General features: G+C 42.2%; 1 long non-coding RNA gene across 1 annotated transcript; it reads left to right on the top strand.

Moving 5' to 3' along the window:
- Window positions 1–56: 56 nt before the first annotated feature.
- Window positions 57–6,637, top strand: LOC118362520 (uncharacterized). Its single transcript, XR_004821219.2, has 5 exons — window positions 57–160; window positions 740–941; window positions 1,064–1,203; window positions 1,306–1,417; window positions 2,564–6,637. It is a non-coding gene; the product is annotated as an uncharacterized LOC118362520 (long non-coding RNA).
- Window positions 6,638–17,336: the final 10,699 nt, after the last annotated feature.

The following is a 17,336-nucleotide window of genomic DNA, read 5'->3' as shown; positions in this document are numbered from 1 at the left end:
TGGGACTGGTCGTTGCCAGAATACACTGCGTAAAACGCAGGCACCAAATGATTCTTGATTGGTCCAGGCAGTCACATTATTAGAAAAATAGGAAGTACAGTTTGCAGTGAAAATAGAACAAAACAGAACCTCAATGTTAATTTGTTAGAACATCAGCCGTGTAAGTTTAAAATGAAACAAAATTGTATTATTTTAAATTTTAGGATTTTACTCATAGATGTATCACTGAAGAGTCCTGGTTACCGTATTTATTCATAACCTCAATCACAGTCAATAACATTAATTCCTGGCCAAAATGAGCGTGAGGGCATTGTGGATTATACAGTAACGTTACATACGAGACAGAGAATCTGTAGTTGTGCGTTTTTCCAGATTTGTAATGCTTTTTTTTCTTCTTTTCCCTGATTGTACTGTGCATGTACTCATTTTTATTATTCTACTTTCAACACTGTCAGCAGGCTATGTCATCTTTGTGATTGTGCAGTATTTTGTCTTCTTCTCTAACACATGCAATACCCAACAGTGCTAAGTGTCTGGCCGGCTCCCTCTGTCCTCTGGCCAGTGTTGGCCATTTGCCCCTGGTGGATGGCCCCTTTCTCCTCTGGCCAGGCTGTTCTCTGTCGCACAGGACCTCACACTGTTATTGGACCTGCAGGCTTTCCTCTGTGGGTCTGGGAGTAAGCCTGACAGTGAAGGGCTGGCCTATTGCCTGGCCATGATACCCTCTATCTTCCTGCAGGTCTGCCCCTTTGGGACCCCCCTGGACATCCCTCAGCCAGGGGCCACATCGGCATCAGCAATGCCCTCTCCTGCAAGGATCCAGAAACACCAAGCCTAGAAAACGGCTGCAGCATGGTGGGGCTGTGGTGAATGTAGCTCTATCGGAGATGGTACGCTCCATGCAGTATGGAAACTGCACAGTGTCTACAGTGAATTGCAAGGTGAGCACAGTCTATGGTACAGTAAATGTAATGCTAAAGCTTCTTGTTGCCTTCTGCTGTCTCCTAATTTTCTCAAACCCATTTGTTCTTTTCCCCTTTGTGTAATCTGTGTGACGTGGAAGGGGTCCTTCCCAATGTGACGGTCACTCTCTCGCTGCGACCCAATGGCTCACCACTGCTGGATGTCCTGGTCCATCCTTGTGTGTCTTCACTGGATGCCTCTGGCTCCTACAAGTTCCCCTTCTCCCATTGAGTCTTTCAGGTCCACAGCTTCTAAACATAGCTAAACACTCCTTCATACATCAAAAAATGTCATACATTGCTATGTTCGTCTCATGTCAAATTAAATGCTGTCTTTCCTCAGGTCCCCGTGCCACCCATCCTCCCTGTCAGCTGAAGGAGTATGACAACCAGCTGCATTTGACTGTGAGGAACAGCTCTGAGTACTGTGAGGCACATCTGCCGTTCTTTAACAGGTAACCTATGGACATATCAAATCACATTGTTTTTGTCACCTGCGCCAAATACAACAGGTGTAGTAGACCTTACCGTGAAATGCTTACTTACAAACCCTTAACCAACAATGCAGATCAATAAATAGAGTTAAGAAAATATTTACTAAATAAAGTCAAAAGAAAAGAAAGTAACACAATAAAATAACATTAACGAGGCTATATACAGGGGGTACCGTTTCCGTGTAAATGTGCGGGTGTACAGGTTAGTCGAGGTCCATAGATAATACACAGCGAATAGTAGCAGTGTAGAAACGGGGAGGGGGGTAATTGTTCAGCAGTCTTATGGCTTGTGGTAGAAGCTGTTAATGAGCCTTTTGAACCTAGACTTGGCTTTCCGGTAGCGCTTCCTCTAAACACAATACATAACATCTCACATTGATGACGGGCTTCCTGATGTCAACATAGTAGCTTATTACACATAATCATCACTTTTTGTTGCTTGAAATAGTGTTTCAGCTAGTTTTTTAAGAAACACATCTAGACTTCAAGTCAAATTTAACCTCTGACCTATGTGTCCCTGTATGGACCAGATGAGTAGTGTGGATGTAAAGGTGAGCTCAGGACAGCTGGAGGTGTTCAAGGAGAACCTGCTGGTCTGGGTCCTCTGTATGTCTCATTGCTCTGGCGAAAACATTTACACTTTGCAATGACCCAGTTTAAGCCATATTACATGTTCAAATAGCTTTTGTTTATGGACAAATATGTCTATTATGCCCTGCCACTCTTTAGGCCAGAAGTTCCCCAAGTCCAGTGAGGTGTCACCAGACAGCACTGAGTTTATTAGGGCAGCTCCCAGGACCTACAGATCCTCTCTGCACAGACCTTACAGTCTACATCAAAGTAAGTCAGAATCTTTCTAGACAATGGAGATGCATCTAAAACCAAACAAACCAGAAACTTTTCATTTATGTTTTTCAGTTGTACTTTCGAGTGCCAGACTTGACTCTGTCTGGATGTTGTGTAGCCCAGCATTCAGTGCAGGTCTATTCCTCTGCAAAACCTTGCATAGTCACATATTTGGGTTCTAATGCTGGTTTCATTATTATGTATGAAAATATGTGTATTTGTGTGAATTCTGAATGCACATTCTCTTTCTCCTCTCTGCAGCAACTGGACAACAGGATTCTGGTGACCAGGTGTCAATCTGTGAAACAGACAGCATCCAACGTTATGAACCCAATGGTCAAAGTACTGTAACTGAATGGTTTGTTTCTGCTGTTGTTCTTACAGTCTCGGTCTCTTCTAAGATGAAAAATGCTGTTTCTCATCTGTTCTGAACACAGATCAATCCCTTTTTTGTGAAAGAATGTGCCTTATTAAATAGAGATAATGGTTATTTAACTGAATTCTAGTAAAGAGTAGTACTACTGGATACGGATATTGAAATGTAAAAAATGGTATTGATGCTGCCATTTTTGGAACTTGTTTGACCATCCCACTCCACATCTCTTTAGAGTGTTGCCACCCTTAGCTCTGACAGTCCTACTTCAGTCCCACCCCTCCATCAGCCGGATAATTAGCAGCTGGGGCCTTGTTGTCAGCTGGAGCTGAGGGCCTGTGGGAGACGGGGCTTGGGCTGTGAAAGGGTAAGCTGATCTGGGCAGAGTCTGTCCCACAAAGGGCCCCTCTGGAGAACTGGCAGGACTCACTGGTTCCTCCCTGTGACTGCCCTGCCTGTCAGCCAGTGGTCTCTTCAAATACCCAGCCTCTCCACTGAACCGCCCTCTAAAAAGTAGAGGCCCCAGCTGGCCAGATGACTGGCTAATTGGAGAAACTGGGTGTGGTGGCATTAAATATTACATGACAAAAATAGGTTTAGCGTAGGGGTCCGGATTCAGGTCTTAATTGCAATTTGATTAGAGTAGAGCTCACCCATGCATGAGTGAGCCAGATTCCTCTGAGTGCTCTATTGTCCAGTACTGGCCTCTCTTGCCCTCTTGCTGGTGCAATAGCCACATTCTCACCAGGATTTCCACCCAGGAGACTGACCATGACCAATCCTCTGTCAATTGGAACCAATTGCTAACATGGCATCTTTCACCTTTTTATGTAGCAGTATGGTATGGCAGACACCAGGACCTCTGAGCCTTCCCTTTCTCCACATTGATTTGGCTTTAAGACCGTGTGTGTGTGTGTGTGTGTGTGTGTGTGTGTGTGTGTGTGTGTGTGTGTGTGTGTGTGTGTGTGTGTGTGTGTGTGTGTGTGTGTGTGTGTGTGTGTGTGTGTGTGTGTGTGTGTGTGTGTGTGTGTGTGTGTGTGTAGTGAACTGGTTAAGGGTATGTTTAAAAAAAGTTGCTGACTGATCTAAAGCTCTTTAGCATATATGCCTATTTGGGTAGCCCACAATTTGTGCAGTGCAGGTAGCAATAGGCCTCGCTGATTATTGGGAAGTGGCTGTCAGTGAAAGCAATGCATTTCAAATATGTGTGAAGATAATGTGTCTTGAGGGAAATTTTAAATGTTGAGACAAGAAGGGGAGGAGTGTGTGACAGACATTTGGGACATCTCTCTCCAGAATGTGCTCAGCTCTCCAGAATATGTTGAGCTGTCTCCTGTCAATTGTTTGCACTTTTATTGTTTATTTTTATCATTTCACCAGTAGTACATTTACAGTTAACCCAATCATTTGGTTACGTACATTTCTGTTAATGCATGGATTAATTAGGCATACAGTAATTTACTGTACTTATTCTCTCAGTGGAAACATTGTTTGCAGAGTTCACAACCTGCTCCACTTGTGAGAAACAAGTTTTGGTTGTCATACCATCATTTCTGAGTGTTGTCAATTGTTTCATTGTGTTTTGTTTGGAGCGCTCCATGTGAGCAACGAGCATGTGTCTGATTTCGCTGTCTTCTTAATGTTGATGGAGCGTGGGCGCCTGAGCACGCAGAGAAATACTACTGGCCTGCTGCGGACAAATGTAGGAAAGTGCCCATTTGGGGATGTCCGATTTCTGATTGTCTTATTAGCTCACCGTGACTAGAGCTGTTGCGTTACCAGTCATGAGTCATGACTGCAGTAAAATTCTACGTGACCATTGAGTCATGGTAATCTCCTTTTATGTACTCTGGACATGTGTTAGTAGAACCCAACTCACTAATGATCATCAGGTAGCTAATGGCCTGGTACTCATGGCTCTATTGTCCCTCTAACCACTCTGACATCAATGCAAATGTAATTGAAAATCACATAAAACACTTATCAAAACAGTATCATGCTTTTAAAACTCACCTCACTGTGATTGGTCAATTTGAAACTGAGTGGAAAACATGGTCATTGTGGATGTTTCAAAGCCTAACACAACGAAATGGACAGCACTTTCTAAGGTGATGATCAATTAAAACACTCATACATATAAGGACTTATGCGTATTCAGACCCCTTTGACCTTCTCCACATTTTGTTACGTTCCATTAAATCCTTAGCAATCTACACACAATACACCACAATGACAAAGTGAAAACAGGTTTTTAGAATTTTTTGCAAATGTATAAAATGTTCAAACAGAAATACCTTATTTACATAAATATTCAGACCCTTTCTATGAGACACGAAATTGAGCTCAGGTGCACCCTGTTTCCATTGATCATCCTTGAGATGTTTCTACAACTTGATTGGAGTCCACCTGTGGTAAATTCAATTGATTGGACATCATTTGGAAAGGCACACACCTGTCTATATACAGTAAGGTCCCACAGTTGACAGTGCATGTCAGATCAATAACCAAGCCATGAGGTCAAAGGAATTGTCCGTAGAGCTCCGAGACAGGATTGTTTTGAGGCACAGATCTGGGAAATGGTACCAAAAAATGTCTGCATCATTGAAGGTTCCCAAGAACACAGTGGCCTCCATAATTCTTCAATGAAGAAGTTTGGTACCACCAAGACTCCTCCTAGAGCTGGCCGCCCCGCCAAACTGAGCAATTGGGGGAGAAGGGCCTTGGTCAGGGAGGTGATCAAGAGCCCGATAGTCACTCTGACAGAGCTCTAGAGTTCCTCTGTGGAGATGGGAGAACCTTCCAGAAGGACAAACATCTCTGCAGCACTCCACCAATCAGGCCTTTTACTCTTCAGTAAAAGGCAAATGACAGCCCACTTGGTTTGCCAAAAGACACCTAAAGACTGTCAGACTATGATAAACAAGATTCTCTGGTCTGATGAAACCAAAATTGAACTCTTTGGCCTGAATGCCAAGCATCATATCTGGAGGAAACCTGGCACCATCCCTACGGTGAAGCATGGTTGTGGCAGCATCATGCTGTGGAGATGTTTCTCAGCGGCAGGGACTGGGAGACTAGTCAGGATCGAGGAAAAGATGAATGGAGCAAAGTACAGAGAGATCCTTGATGAGAACCTGCTCCAGAACGCTCAGGACCTCAGACTAGGGCGAAGGTTCACCCTCCAACAGGACAATGACCCTAAGCACACAGCCAGGACAACAGCTGAGTGGCTTCGGGACAAGTCTCTGAATGTCCTTGAGTGGCCCAGCCAGAGCCCGGACTTAATGCGGATCAAACATCTCTGGAGAGACCTGAAAATAGCTGTGCAGCAACACTCCCCATCCAACCTGACAGAGCTTGAGAGGATCTGCAGAGAAGAATGGGAGAAACTCCCCAAATAAAGATGTGCTAAACTTGTAGCATCATACCCAAGAAGACTCGAGGCTGTAATCGCTGTCAAAGATGCTTCAACAAAGTACTGAGTGAAGGGTCTGAATACTTATGTAAATGTGATATTTCAGTTTTTAGTTTTTTTATAAAGTTGCTAAAATTTCTAAACTGTTTTTGCTTTGTCATTATGGGGTATTGTGTGTAGATTGATGAGGGAAATTTGATTTAATCCATTTTAAAATAAGGATGTAACCTAACAAAATGTAGAAAAAGTCAAGAGGCCTGAATACTTTCCGAAGGCTGTGTATGAGCCCAAGCCCAAAAACCCTGAATTAAAATGATTGTACAATACATAGCCTACCACAGAAAAATGTAAATACTGATTCAAGATATCTTTGGTACATAATTGGTCTCGCCTAAATTAAACAAATTCAGAGTTAACCTACAATTACAGTGAATTTGTATTTGATTTTGAATAGCTTAGTAATATGGCATTTGTTATATTTTCATAATTAATAGACTGACACATTACCTTTAGTTACTTAATAATATCTCACCACCATGGGTTTTCATTTCTTCTCTCTCCTTCATTCCTCTCTCCAGCACGCAGAGAGAGGGTCTGTCAACAGTTTAATGAAATATGTTTAATTGTGAAAACATGTTACTATCGATGCTCCCAAACAGATTTCACGGAATAGGCTAGTTGATACAATGTTCGATAGCTACAGCAAGTTCGATAGCTACAGCTTCGGGCTGGACATTCATGTATACAGTCACTGAGCCAGACCAGCCCAGTTAATTGATTTGATACAATGTTGCACTTCACTAGCAATAGCTCAAGTCAAGACCGATAGAAACGGAGGCAGACAGGCGGAATAGGGAGATGAATGCGGTTGAATGAACCTGCATTTTCATCAGGATATGTTCTGTTTTTATTTGTCGGCTATATGTATTTTTACTTAGTTGACAAAGGAAGTTATTGCTACATTGGCCTAGGCTATCTCTTACTTCCATGCACTCATTTCTTTAGCCGCCAATGGCTCATGGTCAATCCATATGTCCATAATGGCAGGAGCTGATTTTGAGAAACAAAACTGTTATTTTTTAAATTAAACTGTTCCATGAAAATGCACATATAACATTCAAAACTGGCACCCAGATCGGTAGAAATGGCAAGATAAATTGTAATAGAAATGGTAAGATAAATTGTAAGCTTCCCCAAACTTGAAACTCATGCACTGCCTAGGTGCACATGCCTACTGCATAATTACAATGGGTGTGTGAGAAGAGAGATAATGAGAAGGGGGCTGTAAGTATTCTGCCTTAGAACTGAGCACAAATGGACAGCTTTGTGATCCATCCATCACGGAAAGCACCACTTGCTGTGCCTTGCCCAGCATGGTGTTGCTTGCTAAACTAGTGGGCTAGTACACCTATGTGTTTGACATGGACAGGAGCAGGTCTGCAAGCCAAGTTGAGAGAATGCCATGTTCCTTATTTGATATTGTTCCAGTTCAGTGCAGGGTACTGGGCGGAGGTCAGCTAGTAGTGACTATTTAACAATCTGACGGCCTGCAGGTGGAAGCTGTTTTTCAGTCTTGGTGGTCCCAGCTTTGATGTACCTGTGCTATCTCCGCCTTCTAGTTGGGGTGAACAGACTGTGGCTTGGGTGACTGAGGTCCTTGATGATCTTCTTCGCCTTCCTGTGAAAATGGGTGCTGTAGATGTCCTGGAGTGCAAGCAATGTGCCCTGGTGATGCGTTGGGCCGACCGCACCACCCTCTAGAGCCCTGCGGTTGTGGATGGTGCAGTTGCTGTACCAGGCGGTGACACAGCCCGACAGGATGACTCTCAGTGGTGCATCTGTAGAAGTTTGTGAGGATCTTAGGGGACAAGCATTGTTGTGCCTTGTTCACCACACAGTCTGTGTGGATGGACAATTTCAGGTTTTCAGTGATGTGCATGCAAAAAAAACAGTCCCTCTGCTGTCTCCTGAAGTCCACAATCAGCTCCTTTGTTGTGTTCAGGACCCAGTTGCACAGGGCGGGATTCAGACGCAGGGCCTAAGCTTAGTGATGAGGTTGAAGGGTACTATGGTATTGAAGGCTGAGCTGTAGTTCATGAACAGGATTCGTACATAGGTATTCCTCTTGTCCAGAGGCAATGGCGATTGTAGTGGGTCCAGGGTGTCGGGTAAGGTGAAGGTGATATGATCCTTAACTAGACTCTTAAAGCACTTCATGATGACAGAAGTGAGTGCTACGGGGTGATAGTCATTTAGTTAAGTTACCTTTGCTTTCTCGGATACAGGAACAATGGTGGACATCTTGAAGCAAGTGGGGACAACAGACTGGGATGGGAGAGATTGAATATGTCCGTAAACACTCTAGCCAGCTGGTCTGCACATGTTCTGAGGGAGCGGCTAGGGATACAGGCTGCTCCCTCAGCACCCGAACTGGGTTTTCCTTGAAGCGGATAAAGAAGGTATTTAGCTTGTCCGGAGCAAGGAATCGGTGTCTGTGACTTCGCTGGTTTTCCCTTTATAACCCGTAATTGATGGTTTTTGGTTTGGATAAGTGCTAATCGTCACAGTGGGAACAACATCCTCTATTCTCTTCCTCTTATTCTCAGTGGCAACCCGGAACCTATCCCAGTCCGCATGATCAAAGCGAACTTGAAGAATAGATTGGTCAGACCAACATTGAACAATCCTTAACACAGGTACTTCCTGTTTAAGTTTCTGCCTATAGGAAGGGAGGAGCAGAATGGAGGTGTGATCTGATTTGCTAAAGGGAGGGCAAGGAAGGGCCTTGTAGCCATTATTTACCTTTATTTAACTAGGCAAGCAACTTCTTATGGATCAAATCCCTTTAGCGGGATCGATTTGACAACATCCGGTGAAATGGCAGAGTGCCAAATTCAAATAAAATTACTATAAATATTAAACTTTCATGAAATCACACATATAATACACCAAATTAAAGCTACACTTGTTGTTAATCCTGCCGCAGAGTCAGATTTAAAAAATGCTTTACGGCGAAAGCAAACCGTGCTATTATCTGAGGACAGCACCCCAGCAAACAAAGACAGACAATCATAATTCAACCAGCCAGCCGCGACACAAAACTCAGAAATAAAGATTTAATTCATGCCTTACCTTTGACGAGCTTCTTCTGTTGGCACTCCAATATGTCCCATAAACATCACAAATGGTCCTTTTGTTCGATTAATTCCGTCGTTATGTATCCAAAATGTCCATTTATTTGGCACGTTTGATCCAGAAAAACACCAGTTCCAACTCACTCTACATGACTACAAATTTCTCATAAGTTACCTGTAATCGTTGTCCAAACATTTCAAACAACTTTCGTAATACAACGTTAGGTATTTTTTAAAGTAAATAATCAATCAAATTTAAGACGGGATTACAGCGTTCAATACCTGGACGAAAACAAAGAAAGCATGTTCTAGGTCGCGCGCACCAAATCAATAGAGTGCACCTGGAGTGACACAGGGAAATAACAGTGCTACTTCTTCATTTCTCTAAAGAAAAACATCAACCAATTTCTAAACACCGTTGACATCTAGTGGAAGCCATAGGAACTGCAAGGATATTTCTATTAAAATGGCCTTGCCATAGAAAACCAATGGAAAACAGATTGACCTCAAAAGAAAAATTCCCTGAATGGATTGTGCTCGGGGTTTCGCCTGCCAAATCAGTTCTGTTATACTCACAGACTTTATTCAAACAGTTTTAGAATCTTCCAAATCTACCAATTACATGCATATAGATTCTGGGCCTGAGTAGCAGGCAGTTTACTTTGGGCACACTTTTCCATCCGAACGTGAAAATAGCGCCCCCAAGCCATAAGAATTAAGAACAAATGACGGCCTAGGAACAGTGGGTTAACTGCCTTGTTCAGGGGAAAAACAACATATTTTTACCTTGTCAGCTCGGGGATCTTGCAACCTTTCGGTTACTAGTCCAACGCTTTAACCACTAGGCCTGCCGCCCCACCATCCCGGAAGGGGGAGTAGCAATGGTTAAGAATTCTTGATGAGTGAGTAGCGCAGCTGTTAAAACTTCTTTAGCTTTTTCCCCAGATTTGCTTTATTAAAGTCCCCAGCTACAATAAATGCAGTCTCAGGATAGGCCGTTTCCAGTTTGCATGAAGTCCAGAGCCGTCGTGGTGTCGGCTTGAGGGGAAATATACGCGGCTGTGACGACGAACAAAGAACATTTGCTTGAGAGGTAATGTGGTCGACATTTGATAGTAAGGTATTCCAGATCGGCAAAACAAAAGGACTTGAGTTCCTGTACGTTACCACAATCACACCATGAGTAGTGAAATCATGAAACATATACATCCGCTTTTTTCCTGGAGACCTATTTTATTCCTGTCCGCACGATGTACTGAGAACCCCGCTGGCTGTATGGATATCCAAAGAAAGCCACGATTCCATGAATTTTACAGTCCCTGATGTCTCTCTAGAAGGAGATCTTCACCCTGAACTTGTCTACTTTATTGTCCAGGGACTGAACATTAGTGTGTAATATGCTCGGAAGCAGTGGATGGAATGCACACCTTCTGAGTCAAACTCAAATCCTACTTCATATTCCTCTTCTCCGTCAGTGGTGTCTTAGAGAAGCCCATGGTGAAAGAAACGTTCTGAGAAAACAATGTAAGAAATAAATACACAAAAAAATACTACAAAGTTAGCTAGGTGCTAGGAACAGGGCGACCATGTCTGTTGGTGCCATCTTGTTCATCTCACCACCAGTGGGTGCTGCAGCACCTCCAGCAGTACTTTCCACAGCTATGGTGAGATGCAAGACTTCACTCTCACACAGTCACACACAGTACCTGAGCATGTGCACGGTTTTGCTTCATGCTCTTACAGTGTCTGAGCCACAGGACCAAAACAGTTGAAAAGTTGAGCCTTGAGCTTCTATACTCTTAGTTGTTGCGGAAATTGACCCACTATGCTGTTTACTTTCTTTGTCTACGTCATATTGCTGAGTATGCCTTTAATCTCCCTACGCTTCGATCACACCGACAGCATCATTGCACAAAATAGTACGCAGCATCATCTGGATATGTATGCAACAAACAATCAACATTCACCTTCTGCTACAATTTATGACAAGCCATTTACGCATACAGTTTGACGCATACGTCGATAAATCCAATGTATGCACCACACCTAACACACTGCAACTGCCTCTGCAACGCAATGCTGCAAGGCGAACACAGCGTTTCATTGGAAATGTATGTAATTCTGTTGTACCAAAATGCAACGACAGTGTCCGGACGAAGTGCTACCCTCACACTGTCAAGCCTTCTACGACATCCAGTGGTATGTTTTTGTTGAGCTCTGTCTGTTTGACACACTAAACAAAAAATGTAATTTAGATTTATAGATATGTCATTTTATTTCTGCATTCAATTATTTCATAAAATGTGTAGACTTCTTGATAGTACACTGTTCCAATGATTTGTATGCGACTCCATTGAACTCATCATTACATCTGGTTGGCAAGCATGTGAATGGTTTGTGTATTGAGTGTATGGTTGATGAAACACTGGAGCATGTGATGATGTATTGTTGTATGTACTGGTATGTGAAAGAGCGGGAAAGATTGATGTGTATAGTTATTGAGGTTGGATGAGGATTGGGGGGGTGATTGACTACACACTCCAGTACAGTAGGTGGCGGCATGCACCTCTAATGTTTGTTTGGGAACCACCATATTACCATAGAAGAAGAAGAAGAAGAAGAAGAAGAAGAAGAAGAAGTACTAGAATATGTTTTTCGCACAGTGCATGCTAGATGTCGATCGATTATGATTTATTAACGCCGATACCGATTAACCATTTTTATGTCTATATATTTGTAATAATGACAATTAGAACAATACTGAATGAACAATGAACACTTGTATTTTAAGTTAATATAATACATAAATAAAATCAATTTAGTCTCAAATAAATAATGAAACATGTTCAATTTGGTTTAAATAATGCAAAACACAGTGTTGGAGAAGAAAGTAAAAGTGCAATATGTGCCATGTATAAAAACTAATATTTAAGTTCCTTGCTCAGAACATGAGAACATATGAAAGATTCTAGTTCCTATTATATTCCCAGTTAAGAGGTTTTAGGTTGTAGTGCAGAAAGCAGAGCTTGTCTGTATGTTCCCGTCAGTCTGCTCCTCTGCTTATCATAAATGATCCCCGCCTCACTGAACACTCTCTCGCTAGGGACCGAAGAAGATGGGGGACCAAGTGATTGAAGACTGTCCCCATTCTGCTTCCACCGCTCCAAAGGCAAGCTGCTCTTTCTGTCAATGACAGGCTCTGTGACGTAACGCTCCAGCTCAATTTCAAAACTACACTGGACTTCAGCCCTGCCCTCTTGGCTTCCAAGGATTCTAGCGTAGAGGCTGTCCACCAGACTGGGTGGCTGATCTACCTGGTCTTCAGCCCTGCCCTCTTGGCTTCCAAGGATTCTAGCGTAGAGGCTTTCCACCAGACTGGGTGGCTGATCTATCCGGATTCTTTGCACCTGGATCTGAGTCCTCCTCTACACTAGTCCTTTCTGCTGTGGCTCTGGAATTTGGTTTTCTTAGGTCAGATTCCTCCTTCAGCCACTCTTTTGCTTTCTCTAGTGCTGTCCCTGAGGTGAAGGCATATCTCTTGTAACGTGGATCCAGGACAGTTGCCAGCACTAGGCACTTTGTCTCCTCGGCCTTGGGGAACCACCTTGTCAGACTGTCCAACATGCTCTTCCGTAAAGTTTTGATACCTTGAGTAGAAGAACCCTCCTGCTGCAGCATCAGCTTCAGCACCGACACACTGGGGATGATGCATGCTGCTGTAGAGTTGGAGTGGCTCATCTCCAGTGTTACCTCCTCCATAGGTGCCAGAGTCTCAATTAGGTTAGAGACAATGTCCCACTGTGCAGCAGACAAACTGCTGATGTGTCCATATTCACCTGCATACGCATTCAGTGCAAGCCTCTATTCAAACATCCTCTGCAACATGTGTAGTGTTGAGTTTGAACTGTTTGGATGATGCTGTGTTTGGGAAGGCCAAGCTCTTCCTGAATGGCCCCGGCCTTTGTTTGGCCAGTACAGAGTGGTCAAAGTGAGTTGCACAGCTCTTCAACATGGCAATAATGTGTAGCACAGCTCTCTGACTGGATAGTCCATCATTGATTACAAGCTGTAGGGTGTGTGCACTGTAGCTGAAGTCTGGAAGCTCTGCCAGTCTCATACCTTTCACCATGTTTGCCCCACTGTCCCTGAGGACCAGCACTACACGTTCTGTGTGGATCTCCCAGTATTCCAACATGGTTAAAAACATCTCTCTGATATAGTTTCCTGTGTGTGATCCAGTCATAGTCTTGACATTCAGCACAACCTGCTTTCTTGTCCAGACATTGTCAATTAAATGTCCAGTAAGGCTCATCAGGGACTCTGTAGTGCCTGACCAGCAGTCAGTTGTGAATGCCATGTGTGGAGCATTCAATGGTGCCAAAAGATTCTTCACTTTCATCACAGCTCTTTCATGTGTTTTACCTAGCATTTCTATGCGGTATAATTTTTCATCTTTGATCCTGTACCGGGGTTCAGCAAGAGTAATCAGCCTCTGAAAACCTACGTTAGACACCACTGTGAATGACTGCTTGTCAGGGGATATCATCTTAATAATTGCTTTATCCATCTTCTTGTGTCTTTGTCCTGCCATTTTGCTTGTTTATTAAAAAGTTCTAAGATTGTAGCCTGCGATGTCTGTGACGTGTCTGTATCACTTTTTCCTGGCAAAGAATTTGCGTTTAGCTTTTTTCATCATTGCTTCCTTATGGGCTTTTGGATAGGTGTTCTTAAGGTGAATCCACAGGTTGCTGACCCCACGCTTACATCTTTATCACAAATAAGACACCTTACTTTCCCTGGTGCCAATTCAATGTAATAGTCCAACACTGGTGCTTTTCTCTGCCATCTGTAAAATGTATATAATCGTATACACACACACGCACAGCACTCTGAAGTGACAAGGATACTGAAGAGTCTGCTTAGGAGACACACATATTCTCAACTGTTTGAATAATAAAACTAGAGTTTAAGTTACCTGTGATGAATGTTCGAAACAAAAACTGTCATTTCTATATGCAGGAAATCCTATTTTAATACTGGGCATGGTAAGAATTGACTACCAAAGTGTGAGTCATAATTCCCATGACACCTTCTAGCAAAATCTGAAAAGCGGTTCCTTCATTCATTTATTCCATAGGATATTTTTAGATTCACTTCAAATAAGGTCTGTGTTTCATGTAGGCTTACACCACCTTGCCAATTTGATAACTGTGTAGATATCCATAGGACAAGGTAACTCTGATCAATATAGGCTAAATATAAGCAAATAAAGTGGGATCCAAAATTACTGGCAATGCACAAACAATACTTAAAAAATATAAACAATATAATTAGAGAGACAAACTCAAAATATCAACATGTGAAAAATACTGTACTTTATTAATGTTTCAGTGGAACCCACCAAAATAATTTATTGATTTAATTTCAAATCAATGTCCTCCAAATCAAGGTTTCACAATTATTGGCACCCTTAAATGTTATTGTAAATAACATCTACCAAAATTAAACAAGGAATTAAATTCCACTTATTTATGTTTATCTAAGTGTTAAAGGAACTATATTGAGCTATTACATCGCTTCCTTTTTCACTGGTACTAGAGTATAAAAATGAGGTAACACGCATGCAATATCCTTTTGTCATCCAACACCATGAAGAAAAGAAAAGACCTGGCAGTTCAAAAGAGACAGATGGTCGTAGACCTTTATGAATCTGGTCATGGCTACAAGAAGATCCACAAACAATTGAATATACCACTGAGCACTGTCAGGGCAATTATTTAAAAAATCAAAAGATATGGAACAGTTGAAAACCTCACAGGTAGAGGACGCAAATGCATTTTGCCCCCCAGGATAGGGAGGAGGATCGTGAGAGAAGCAACAAAATCCCCAAGAATCACTGTGAAAGAATTGCAGGCCTTAGTAGCGTCTTGGGGTCACCAGGTTTCAAAAAGCACCATCAGACGCCACCTCCACAACCACAGGCTCTTTGGAAGGGTTGCCAGAAGAAAGCCCTTAATAACCCAAAGACACAGATGCAAGCACATCGAGTTTGCAAAACATCATTTAAATTAAGATTGGAAGAAGGTGCTCTGGTCAGATGAGACCAAAATTGAACGTATTGGTCAGATACAGATTTATGAAAATATGTTGACAAACGTTACCTTATCCTAGCGAGATTTACACGAGTATCATAACGACCAGGCGGTTTAAGCCTGCACGAAACACACACCTTATTTGAAGTAGATCAAGACATCCCCTATGGAAGACATGAACGGTAAAATAACGACGTTTAGCCGCAAGTTATTATAGGAATTATGACACTGTTGAATTTATTATGGATTTATTATGGATAAATGAATAAACAATATCCCCATTTTAAATAGAATTGTGTCTAGGTAAACTTATACGCTGTATGTTTAATAGACAATATGAGTTCATAGGAAGAGATTGTGTGACAGGAGAAAGGAGTAATAAAACCATTCCAACTGGGCAGGAACAAATGGGTTGTGGACTGTGTAAACACATAAGGTCGTTAGACTATGGTTGACCCAACCTGAAACTTAGCTCTGGGGTTTTTAGATTAGGCAGTGAGTGCATTCCTAGGGTTTCTGTTAATTAAACCTGTCAGTTCAGTGGTGATCGATAATGTTGAGGGGTCAAAAGTTATCTGGGAGTGTGTTAGTAAGATAGAATGAACTTTTCACCTTACTTTGTCCTGTCGAGAGGGGGGGGGGGTCGTTTAAGACAGTGAAATGACGTCATGATCTGTATTTAAACTGATGCATTTGTTTTGAGTGGGAGCGCGCTCCGAGAATAAATTCTATTACCTATTACTTAAAGTCTGGTCTGCGTCTATTTTATGCAAACAACAAATCTTGCAAATTCTCATAAAATAGACGAAGGGCTTTCAATTGATGAAAGCACATCGGCATAATTAAATTATACTAACAGACACGTCGACTATTTCTCTCTATACCATTTGTATTTCATATAACTTTTATCATTGGATGTTCTTATAGGCATTTTAGTATTGCCAGCCTAATCTCGGGAGTTGATAGGCTTGAAGTCATAAACAGCGCTGTGCCTCAAGCATTTCTAAGAGCTGCTGGCAAATGCAGTATAGTGCTGTTTGAATGAATGCTTACGAGGCTGGTGCTGCCTACCACCGCTGTCAGACTGCTCTATCAAATATCAAATGATAGACTTAATTATAATGTAATAAACACACAGAAATACGAGCCTTTGGTCATTAAGATGGTCAAATCCAGAAATGATAATTTCTTAAACAAAACGTTTCTTTCAGTGAAATACGGAACCGTTACGTGTTTTATTGAATCGTGGCAACACTAAGTCTAAATATTTCTGTTACATTGCATAACCTTCAATGTTATGTCATAATTATGTAAAACGATGTAAAAAATCATGGCTCTCTCCAGATATACTGTCCCTGTCCATACAGCCAGCTGGGTTCTCAATACATTGCGCAGACAGGAATAAATAACTTCCTGGGAAAAAGAAAGGCAGTGGTGTATGTTTCATTACTAACTACTCATGGTATGATTGTGATAACGTACAGAAACTCAAGTCCTTTTGTTCCCCCCGACCTAGAATACCTTACAATGAAATGCCGACCGTATTACCTCCCAAGACAAGTCTCTTCGGTTATAGTCACAACCGTGTATATTTTTCCCCAAGCCGATATCACGATGGCCCTCAAGAAATTACACTGAACTTTGTGCAAACTGGAAACCACATATCCTGAGGCGACATTTATTGTAGCTGGGGATTTTAACAAAGCAAATTTGAGGAAAACGATACAGAAGCTCTACCAACACATTGACTGTAGTACTCACGCTGGAAAAAGCTTGATCACTGTTACTCCCCCTTCCGGGATACAAGGCCTTCCACCGTCCTCTCTTCGGCAAATCAGACCACAACTCCATTTTGCTCAAACAGGAAGTACCCATGCTAAGGTCTATTCAACCCTGGTCTGACCAACCATAATCTGTACTTTTGATTGTTTTGATCACACGGACTGGGATATGTTCCGGGTTGCCTCTGAGAATAATATTGATGTATACACGGACATGGTAACTGAGTTCATCAGGAAGT

This window comes from Oncorhynchus keta, chromosome 29, assembly GCF_023373465.1.
Source record: "Oncorhynchus keta strain PuntledgeMale-10-30-2019 chromosome 29, Oket_V2, whole genome shotgun sequence".
Lineage (NCBI taxonomy): Eukaryota > Metazoa > Chordata > Actinopteri > Salmoniformes > Salmonidae > Oncorhynchus > Oncorhynchus keta.
The sequence above is the reverse complement of the archived record's forward strand: the minus strand, read 5'-3'. Positions and strand labels throughout refer to the sequence as shown.